We start from the raw sequence: 11,573 nt of genomic DNA, 5'->3' as shown, positions 1-11,573 counted from the left end.
GATGATGCGGGTTCGTTAAGAGCCTCCTCCGCAAGTCTCTTGTTGTTCTCCATGATCTCAAACCTACAGAAGAGCAGGAACTATACTAAGGACATAGAAGGTTTGAGACGAGACGGGTAGCATTCTGAGCCTCAGCTGTTGTTCGTATATATAGCCTGGGGAGGCAAGGAGATGGATTTCGCCGAGGATGTGAAAACTGAAAACAAATATGGAAATGGATTAGCATTTCAGTATTTCAGGGGATAGATAACGAAGAGATAACAGATTCGGGCTTATTGCTTCCCCAGATTACAAAACGTCGTGGGATGAGTACAAAGAATTTACATCGACCAGAAATTAACCCCCCATGACTTCTTTGGATTGAAGGGAGTCCAGGTCCCCACGAGGCCGAAGGTTATCATGAATTAAGTCACATCAGCCAGTTAGCAAACTTATGCCAGAAGAAAGGGAAAGGTCGCCCGCTTAACAGACGCCTAACTAGTTTCTCGGTGACTGGGAATTGTGGGAAAGAAGCCTGTGGCTCTCCCAGTGGGTGTTTGATTAAGCAAACAAGGGGAAAGTGTCCACACATTTTAGCCCTTGCGAACACTAGAACAGCTTTGCGAGCATGAAGAGAAGACTCAGGTGGTATCACAAGACTTCTTCTAGCCGCAATAGCTGATTCTCTTGCTCGACAAGGTACTAGAATGAGCGACATGATCACCCTATGAACAAGAATTCTTCTAACCACTCAAGATCTTCATAGCAAAGAGATGAACCATGGAGGGTCTGGTGAAGTCAGAGCTCGAGAGGGTAGGAAGAAGGGAAACATAGCTGAATAGTTAAGTTGCTCTCGCCGGGGTCGGATAGGAATTTTATAGCTGGCCTGAGAAGATGAATCCAAGTGCCCGTGAAACAGTGATGCTCTTGTAAGAAGTTTTGAGGCATGGGCTCATGAATAGACGAAAGCGGCAACAAACAGTGGGCCCTGGATCAAGGTTCTCTACCCATGGCTGTGGACCAATCAGGGATGCAGACATGATAATTTTGGAATAAAATTACTTTTATCCCAAAATTGGGGGGCATGTGTTTACACCAGAATTTGGAAGAAGGATCTCAGAAGCTCGGGAGCTCCCAAGATCATGACAGCAAGGGATCAGTTGCGTGCAGATCAAAACCAGCTGATTCGGATGCAACGCTAGAATTGGCTTTCTTTAGATAGCGCCAGCAGATAACGACGGAGGCTATGATCGGCGCTGAGACAAGACATGCTGGACTCTACAAAAAGGGAAAGATTAGAGTCCAAGTTATCTTAAATTAGGAATATTTTCATTATGCCAAAGATTGTATTAAGTCGTACTCGAGTAGGGTTCATTTTAGGATCCGGGTATAAATACCAAACCCTGGCTATTGTAAAAAACATCAACCAATCAAATACAAGTCAATTACTTTCTTTGGCTCCAGCCACCCCTTAGGAGTAGGAGTAGGAGTAGAGTAGATCTCAGCGAGTTCTTCAGCAAGTATGGCTGCATCGATCCGGTCGACCTCCACTGCTTGTCTATAAGTATCGTCATGGTTTATACCTCTGTTCGTATGGCTGCATCGATCCGGTCGACCCCCACTACGACTCTGGTATAGGCTAGTTATCGACTCTTGTCTAATTCAAGTATGGCCTGTGTGATTCTGCCTCACACCCCACTGCTTGAATTAGATCAAGGTCAAGTTATCGGCTCTACCTTAGTATGGCAGTATTTGGTAGATTCATTAAGTTACCGATATTGCTTATTGCTTTCATTGTTTATCTAATTACAGCAATATCACTCTGTTCGATTGAGATTGATCTAGATCGGCCTTATATCTTGTTTAACCCATCATCTACTAATCTAAAAATGATCTAATCTACATCTTAAACGATGAGTTATGTTTTTATCGGCTGTTTTGCATCAATCTTAATCGTGCATAGAGTGCGGTTAAGGCATGTTCGATCTTGAGTAGATCTATTAGTCAATGAAAACCGTTCCATGGCCCGTCATCATGGCCTGTGGGATTCTACCTCTCATCCCACTGTTGGCACCGTGGAGTGGGGATTGTTGGTTGGTAGACCCGTTCCTAAGAAGGCATGACCTTAACTATGCGCTATGCTTGAATTGGCTGTTTAGCCGATATCGAATGCTTTCATGAACTATTCACATTACGAGATCATTGAAGTAGAGATAAGTTGAAAGATATGTTAGCCCCATGATCTTGTTATTATATTATGGCATGCATGATTCTGCCTCATGCCCCACTGATATTAGTAATGAGCTAGGGTCATCGAGTCTATTGTTGTTTCTACGGCCTGCATGATTCTGCCTCATGCCCCACTGGTCATGGCGATAGATGAGATCTAACATGTTCATTAGATTTATCTTTATTAAATGGTTAAGTGATGTTGAATTGTTTCTTTATATAAAGAGGAGTTCAGTTACTAATAATCATTGGCTCAGTACAAACTGATCACTGTTGATATCTTATTGTCATTGATTAAGATTTGCTTAAATAACATTTATCCTGAATGACAACCGATTCTTCTTATACAACCCCATGAGCTTTAACCGATTCATTCTTGCGAATATGTTGGGATCGACTATTTAGTCGATCTCCTCTCATATCGACTCTCAAAGCCGCACATTCGGGACTATCTGGCAAAACCGGCATGTTCCGCCCTTAATTACTGATGAGCTTTCTCTCTTTGTCAATTATAGGGTCAAATTGACTGGCACATCTCGAGAGAATTGCGCAGGATCGACCACCCTTGCGCTAAAGCTAGGCAGATCTGCTCCATCAAGCGGACCCTTCCGGCTTGCTGCGTGTGACCTCGACACAAAGACGAAAATTTTGTGTCGACACTTTCATGTCAACCGCAAGAGTGCTAGAACTCCTTCATATGGATTTATTTGGACCAACAACATACAAGAGTTTGGGAGGAAATCTTTATTGTCTTGTGATTGTTGATGACTATTCAAGGTATACATGGGTATTCTTCCTTCATGACAAATCCGAAGTTGCATCTTGTTTCAAGAAGTGTGCCAAGAGAGCTCAAAATGAATTTGAAGTGAAGCTTAAGAAGATAAGAAGTGACAATAGGAAGGAATTTGACAACACAAACATAGAAGCCTATTGTGATGAAGTTGGGATCAAGCATGAGGTCTCCGCAACATATACTCCTCAACAAAATGGTGTAGTTGAGAGGAAGAACCGAACATTGATCACTCTTGCAAGAACAATGCTTGATGAGTACAACACCCCCGAAGCTCTAAGGGCGGAAGCTATCAACGGCGCATGCTATGCATCAAACCGTCTATTCCTTCAAAAGTTCCTTAGCAAGACATCTTATGAGTTGCTCAATGGGAAGAAGTCGGATGTCTCCTTCTTTAGGGTGTTTGGTTGCAAATGCTACATCTACAAGAAGCGGCAACACCTAGGGAAGTTTTAAAGACATTGTGATATTGGTTTTCTTATTGGTTACTCATCAAAGTCCAAAGCATATAGAGTATTTAATCATGCCACCGGCTTGGTTGAAGAAACATATGATGTGGAATTTGATGAATCTAATGGCTCCCAAGGAGCCCATGAGAATCTTGATGATGTAGGTGATGAACCATTGAGGGAGGCTATGAAGAACATTCCGGTTGGAGACATCAAGCCTAAAGATGATGAAGATCATGCTCAAGTGATTGATCCATCTTCTTCATCAAGTGTGCCACAAGATGGTGATAAAGATGGGAGAGTAGAAAATGAAGACACTCATGTCTCCCATGATCAAATGGTGGTACAAGCACAAGATGTTGATGCTCCACAACCTCCTCCTCAAGTGGTCAATAGAAGAAATACACCTCTACTACAAGATCATCCACAAGATCTCATCATAGGGAGTCCATCAAAGGGTGTAATGACTCGCTCACAAAAACTTGCTTCATTTATTGCTCATCACTCTTTTGTCTCTTGCTTTGAGCCTACTAAGGTAGAAGAAGCTCTTCAAAATTTGGATTGGATAAATGCAATGCATGAAGAGTTGAACAACTTCACCCAAAATAAAGTTTGGACTCTTGAAGAGCGTCTAAAAGGTGCAAGAGTCATTGGAACAAAGTGGGTGTTCCGAAACAAGCAAGATGATCAAGGCATTGTTGTGAGGAACAAGGCAAGACTAGTGGCAAAGGGGTTCTCTCAAGTTGAAGGTTTGGATTTTGGAGAGACCTTTGCACCGGTTGCAAGATTAGAAGCCATCCATATCCTCCTTGCATATGCATCACATCATGAAATAAAACTTTATCAAATGGATGTGAAAAGTCCATTTTTAAATGGCTTTATTAATGAACTAGTCTATGTTGATCAACCTCCTAGGTTTGAAGACCCTAGATATCCTAATCATGTTTATAGGTTGTCCAAGGCTTTATATGGGCTTAAGCAAGCCCCAAGAGCTTGGTATGAGCGCCTTCGGGACTTCCTCATTGAGAAGGGCTTCACCATTGGGAAGATCGACACCACACTATTCACCAAGAAGCTTGATGGGCATATCTTCATTTGTCAAGTGTATGTTGATGATATCATCTTTGGATCATCAAATGAAGAATCTTGCAAAGAGTTTGGTGAATTGATGTCAAAGGAGTTTGAGATGTCAATGATTGGAGAGCTTATATTCTTTCTTGGTTTTCAAGTCAAGCAAATGAAAGAAGGGATTTTCATCTCTCAAGAGAAATATACAAATGATCTTCTCAAGAGATTCAAGATGGATGAATGTAAGCCAATCAAGACACCAATGCCAACTAATGGACATCTCAACCTAGATGAGGGAGGTAACATGGTTGATCAAACTCTCTACCACTCTATGATTGGTAGCTTGTTATATTTGACCGCATCTAGGCCCGACATCATGTTTAGTGTATGTATGTGCGCTAGATTTCAAGCTAATCCTAAGGAAACTCATTTAATTGCCGTAAAAAGAATCCTTAGGTATCTTAAGCACACACCAAGCATTGGCCTTTGGTATCCCAAAGGAGCTATATTTGAGTTAGTTGGCTATTCCGATTCGGATTATGCCGGTTGCAAAGTTGATAGAAAAAGCACATCCGGAGGGTGCCATTTGCTTGGTAGATCACTTGTGTCTTGGTACTCCAAGAAGCAAAATAGTGTGGCCTTGTCCACCGCCGAAGCGGAATACATTACCGTGGGTGCTTGTTGTGCACAAATACTTTACATGAAACAAACTTTGCTAGACTATGGTGTAGTTCTAGAAAAAGTACCTCTTTTGTGCGACAATGAAAGTGCGGTAAAACTTGCAAATAATCCGGTTCAACACTCTTGCACCAAGCACATAGATATCCGTCATCACTTTCTTAGAGATCATGTTGCAAAGAATGACATTTCACTAGAAGGTGTAAGGACCGAGGATCAATTGGCGGATATCTTCACTAAACCGCTAGATGAGGCAACATTTTGTAGATTGCGGAATGAGCTCAATGTGCTTGATTTTAGTAACTTCACTAAAAAATGAGCTTGTGTTGTCCCTTGCATTGCATTGTAATATACAACATGTTTAATGTTTTGTAATGCATATAGGGCTTGTCTAACATGGTTAAGATAACCACCGAAAAGCGTGTGAAGAAGCTTAACCTTGGATCAAACTTGACAAGCAACTAGATTTACTTACAAGTATTGCATTGCATATGCATGAATGTTGTTTTGTCGTTTGTCTTCAAATTCCCCTCTTATTGACTATTTTCTTAAAAAAAATTATAGCCTAAGGCAAAATATTTTTGAAAAAATTGAGGGTTTGAGAGAGGTCACTCACATCAGTCCTAATTGGTGTTTATTTGGATCTTATTCAAGTTGGGACTTGATTGGGAACAGGCAGCACGAAGAACTTTGAAGATTTGCTGGAAAAAGGGTGATCGGACGCTGCACCGGACTCTGGAATCCAGCGTCCGGTCAGTTCATAGGAGGTGAACTCGCTACGAAGGAGTGACCGGACTCTGTGTTTCAGCGTCCGGTCAGTTGGAGGTTGAGCATCCAGTCAAGCAATAAGGCATCAAGGCAAGGTGACCAGACTCTGGCTACGTCCGGTCGGTGTCCACCGGACGCGTCCAGTTGCGATTCTAGAGGATTTGGACCTCTCTGGAATCGACCGGATGCTGAGTGGTAGCGTCTGGTCGCTGCCACCGTAGCGTCCGGTCAATAGGTTTCGTGCGGCATACGAACTCTTTTCCTCTTTCCTTATCCAACTCTCGTGGGAGACCCTTTATAATCATAGCACCGCCTCGGCCAACTCCACATCCGCGCTATCATCGCCGTGATCCAGCCCTAGCCACTATCGCAGTCGCATCCGCGCTGTGCTCCTCTGCGTCGCTCCAGCACAGCCATGCTAGTAGCGCCGCCGTGCCCTGTGATGTTGTCCCCACACACCCGCGCATCTCCTCGCACCGCCGTGCTGATTGCATCGCGCCACAGTGTCGCCGCAGCGCCCTGCTTGTGCCACAACCATAGCGCCACCGCCGCTTGCCCTAGCACTGACATCGTCCCATGCTCCGTGCGCCGCTCGCAACACCCTACGCTATCGTGCTAGCCTTCCCACGGGCTCCACTGCCCTAGTGCCGCCCACTGCCATCGCCAGTACTCTAGTGCCGCCGATGCCTCGTGCCCTAGCACTCGCATTGCATCCTTGCTGAAGACCTCAATCTCCATCCACTGCCGATCCAACGCATCGCTGTAACCTAACCCTAGCCTCATGTTTCGGTGGTTCCCCACGCGTCATTTCTCTTCTCCTCGGATCGACGGTTCGTCAGGTAGCAAGCCTTTGATTCAATTTCGTACCCAATTGCTTGCTCTATTAGGGTTTCACATCTCTAGATTTAGTGTTATTATTTATAAACCCAATCTATTCCATCGTGCAGCGAGTTGGTGCTGTTGAGGTCTCAGTGGCAGTTGTCAGTCAACTCGGGGCCAAGCTCGCGAGTACAGATCGAGGCCAAGCCTCGGATGTGACAGTTGGCAGTTGTTTCTTGTCAGCGGCAGTTGTTCCTTTCAGATTCAACCGATGGTTCATGTCAAGAATGTTGGAGGCGGTCTGGGTGATGAGGATCCGAGGCGTCCGCCTCGCTTGCCTACAGATCCAAAAGGCAAGGTGACGAAGAAGACTACAACAAAGAAGCGCAAGTACCTAGATGTAGAGATAGCTAGAGCAGTCACAGTTGTAGAGGCTGCAGAGCGTGCCAAGAGAGGAGGTGCTCGCAGTGGAGTCCGGATCATAGATCAGCTTTCACCAGAAGCGAGGGCTACACTTGAGCGGGTTGAGCGCCTTCATGGTGGTCTAGCTGGGACTCTCATGATTGGAGGTCGGCGTGTTGCCATCGATGAGGATCAGTCTCAGGGGGAGTCATAACAGCAGACACTATCAGCAGAGCAGGCTCAGGAGGGACAGTAGGCTAAGGAGACAGAGCAGGCACCTCAGCCACAGCTTTGCCGCTCTGGTCGTACCCGTGCTCTAGTCACGCCGAGGGTAGATACACAGCGGAGGGGTTCTCATCCACCACCCAGACCATAGGGTCGGCCTCCTGTGACACACTTGGACTTGAGGGCCGCCACGGCCAAGCAGGTGCAGCAGCTCAGGTTTGTGGAGTTTGAGTAGTGGTTCCCACTGAGGAGGGATGACAGAGCATCCGAGGACTTCTACACACCACTCCAGGAGGATTTCTACAATGCATATCTTAACAGTGGAGCTGTATTCAGACCTCAGAGGGTGTGCAACATTGAGTCTATAGTTGCAGCAGCTAGAGAGCACATTCGCCCCTACCTTACATATCTGCTAGGGCTGACAGACTTGATTGGATGGATAGGATTATATGTTCCATCTTGGGTCTGTCAGTTCTATGCTACACTATGGATTGATCCGCAGCACAGATACATTCACTTTGCATTCAGAGGCAGGGATTATAGGCTGACGAGCACTAGGGATAGGGAGATACTTAGGCTTCAGGAGCAGCCCATCAGGTTACATGATGTTTGCTATGGACAGACAGCGCCTCCCAGACACCCTCATGACGGTATGGTGCCTCCCATAGATTTGGTTCGCCACTGCTTCAAGGAGCCTTTTGGCGAGGGGTCAAGCAAGACTCCTAGTGATCTCACTCCTACAGCTAGAGTGTTGGATGCCATTATGAGGAGGACCCTAATTCCGAGGATGCGGTATCGCGAGGGCTTGACTCGCTTGCAGCTATGGCTTCTCAACTCCCTGATGCAACATACCGTATTTGACATTTGGGATCTCCTTGTATCAGAGATGGAGGATACTATTGCTGAGGGTTTTAGAGGTCATCGACAGTTGCCCTATGCCCATTGGATCACATTTCTTATTCATAGGGCAGTTATAGTGAGGCCGCCTAAGATGCTAGCTGAGTACAGTGGTGCTACTACAGAGTTCCCTACATATAACCTGACTCAGATGATCCGCCATAGTACACCACAGGCACCTAGTCAGCTGCACCGTCGTCCAGATGTACCAGAGACTGTAGCCCAGCAGGATGCTATTATCAGGGGTATTGTAGCTATTGAGGAGCAGCTTGCTCAGCAGGAGGGGATGGTCGAGAGCGACCCCAGTGACAGCTCAGACGAGGACTACCGGGACATTCCTCAGATGCCTACACGTCGACATGATCATGAGACCGGTAGCTCCAGTTCAGCTCCACCTGCACCGTAGACAGACCCTGCTCTACTTGCTATACTTGAGCGGATGAGGCAGGATTAGGCACGCCAGGCTCAGGAGACCACTGCCACTTTTGCACAGTTTCAGACTCGGCAGGACGAGTTCCAACGCCAGCAGCAGGCCATCCAGCAGTAGCAGTAGGCCATCCAGTAGCAGCAGTAGGCCATGCATCAGCAGCAGCTTCTCATGCAACAGTAGCTTCTCAGATTCATGCAGCATGTAGTGACAGCGATTGGGGCTCCACCACCACAAACTTCGCCCCAGCTTGGTTAGCCTACCACCACTTCGATGACTCTAGCATTACATCCTAGTGGGCTTTAGAGTTAGAGACAGCCACCAGCACAGTTTGCTTCACCTACAGAGCAGGTGTCCTAGTATTTTGCTTCGCCAGTGATAGCCCCACAGTTCACACCTCTTCAGACGGGCTTCACACCGACTAAGACGTCCTCGCTGCTAGTGCCAGAGACTACAGTGTCCAAGAGCCTTGGTGCATCCTTCAGTGAGTTGACAGGGCAACCTACTCCTCCATACTTGCATGTCCTAGGTCCTTCTATCGTTGCACCTATTACTAGGACTATAGAGACGCTCCTTTCCTCAGTGGCATCATCAGAGCCAGCTGCTTCAGTCATACCAGCAAAGCCTATAGTAGCTCTAGTTCCTGATCCGACCCAGACTGCTTCAGCATCACTTTCAGCTATAGAGGGTCAGACTGCTCAGAGCTCAGGGTCAGATGATGATGGCGCCCAGTTTCAGCTCGCTCCTCGTACCTCAGCGCCCGGCTCGTCCGCTGCCGCCCCGCCGACCGACCCTTAGGTTTTGGTGTTTGACGCCAAAGGGGGAGAGGGTTCGAGTATGATAGTCTTAGGGGGAGCGACTATTTAGGGGGAGCTTAGCTTACTTAGTAGCTTATTATCTAGTACATTTGGAGTTTTATGTGTGATACACTTTTATGCATTCATCGTGTGTTTACTTCTATGCATTAAACTATATCTATGTGATAGTGATATCTACGTGATCGTGATATGTGACATGTGAGCTCTCTACTTTGAATCATTTATATGTCATATCACTTGTGCTATGCTCTTTTGCTTTGCTTCCGCGCTTTACTCCGATGCAAATGAGCTTTATTACTAGTACTCATGTTTATTTCATATCTTTTGAGTACATCATATTGGCTTGGATCATATAAGCTTGCCTAACACTTTTGTTCTTATTGCAAAAAGCTTATATGAACCAAGCATGTTAAAAACCTCATCTCTTTCACATACTCGAGGTGGTATTGTCATCAATCACCAAAAAGGGGGAGATTGAAAGCATCTAGGCCCCTAGTTGGGTTTCGGTGATTAATGACAATACATGATTACTATAACTAACGTGTGTTTTGTAGAGGCAATTAAGTTAGGTCACGGTAATGGAGATCGTTTGGGCTATCATGATGGTCATGCCCTACGATGGAAATCGTTTCGGTTTTTAAAGGATGGACGACAAGGTTAAGGATGGACTAGTTCTAAGTGTCAATTGGAGTTGGAGTGACACTTAGAGTAGTTTAGGACTTTGTTTTTTCTTTGGCCATACTATTAAGGGGGTACGGACGGGTAGCTTGACCTAGGTGAGTCTAGTGGGTTAGGTGTGGTGCACACTTGCTAAAACTAGCGCTAGGTAGCTCTAAAATAGTCCTTAGATCCAATGGAGCAAACTTCATTCACATATGATCGAGAGTTGAAAGTGAATGGAGGGTCAAATACTGACCGGACGCTGGCTTGGATGTGACCGGACGTTGGCTCAGAGTCTGGTCAATTTATTTGATCAAGGTGAAGTCGTCTGGAAGTGACCGGACGCTGAGAAGTGAAGTGACCGGACGCTGAGGGCCAGTGTCCGGTCGACATCAGTAAGGTTCCAGTGAGGAAAAATTGCGACCGGACGCTGGCCAGCGTCCGTTCACACTATAAACACTGGAGTTCGGGGTGAACTGACCGGCGCGTCCGGTCAACATGATCGGAGCGTCTGGTCACCCCGCAGAGGTACACAACGGTTCGTTTTTCAGCCCATGTTATAAATACCACCTCCATTCGTGTATGGGGGTACTTTTGCTCATTCCAACAGCTGAGAAACACCTTAGAGAGTGCCAAGAAGTGCAAGGTCCTAGTGAGGTGATTGAGATTTGAGAATCCCAAAGAGAGCCCTCATTAGTGAGATCAAGAGTAGCAAAGTGTGCATCCACCCTTCTCATTAGGCTTGTCGTGGTCAAGTGAGAGTTCGTGCTTGTTACTCTTGGTGATCGCCATCACCTAGACGCCTTGGTGGTGATTGGGAGTTCGATGATCATCCGGCGGAGCTTGTGGGTGACCCAACTCAAATTGTGAGCGGTTGTGGGTGATTTACCACAACGGAGTATCAAAGAATCAACCCGTAGAGAGCACTTGATCCTTGCGCGGATCAAGGGGGAGCTACACCCTTGTGCGGGTGCTCCAACGAGAACTAGTGGGGAGTGGCAACTCTCCGATACCTCGACAAAACATCGCCGCGTTTCTTCTACTCTCTTTACTTTGAGCATTTACTTTGAGCAATTCAATACTTGTCATTTACATTCCTAGAATTGCCATGCTAGAGTAGGATTGAAACTTAGGGTGCAAAACTTTTGTGCGTTAGATCAATAGAAACACTTTCTAGGCATAAGGGGTTAATTGGGCTAACCATATGATTTGATTATTGCAAAGAAATTTGTAATTAACCCAATTCACCCCCCTCTTGGGCATCTTGATCCTTTCAATATGATTATTGTAGCCTGAACTAATATGGAACGAAATTTGAAGGGTTTTTTTGGCAACTTCAATGGAGAACCACTTTATGTACCTTT

This window comes from Miscanthus floridulus, chromosome 16 (genome assembly GCF_019320115.1).
Source record: "Miscanthus floridulus cultivar M001 chromosome 16, ASM1932011v1, whole genome shotgun sequence".
NCBI classification, from domain to species: Eukaryota; Viridiplantae; Streptophyta; class Magnoliopsida; order Poales; family Poaceae; genus Miscanthus; species Miscanthus floridulus.
Note: the sequence above shows the minus strand (reverse complement) of the source record.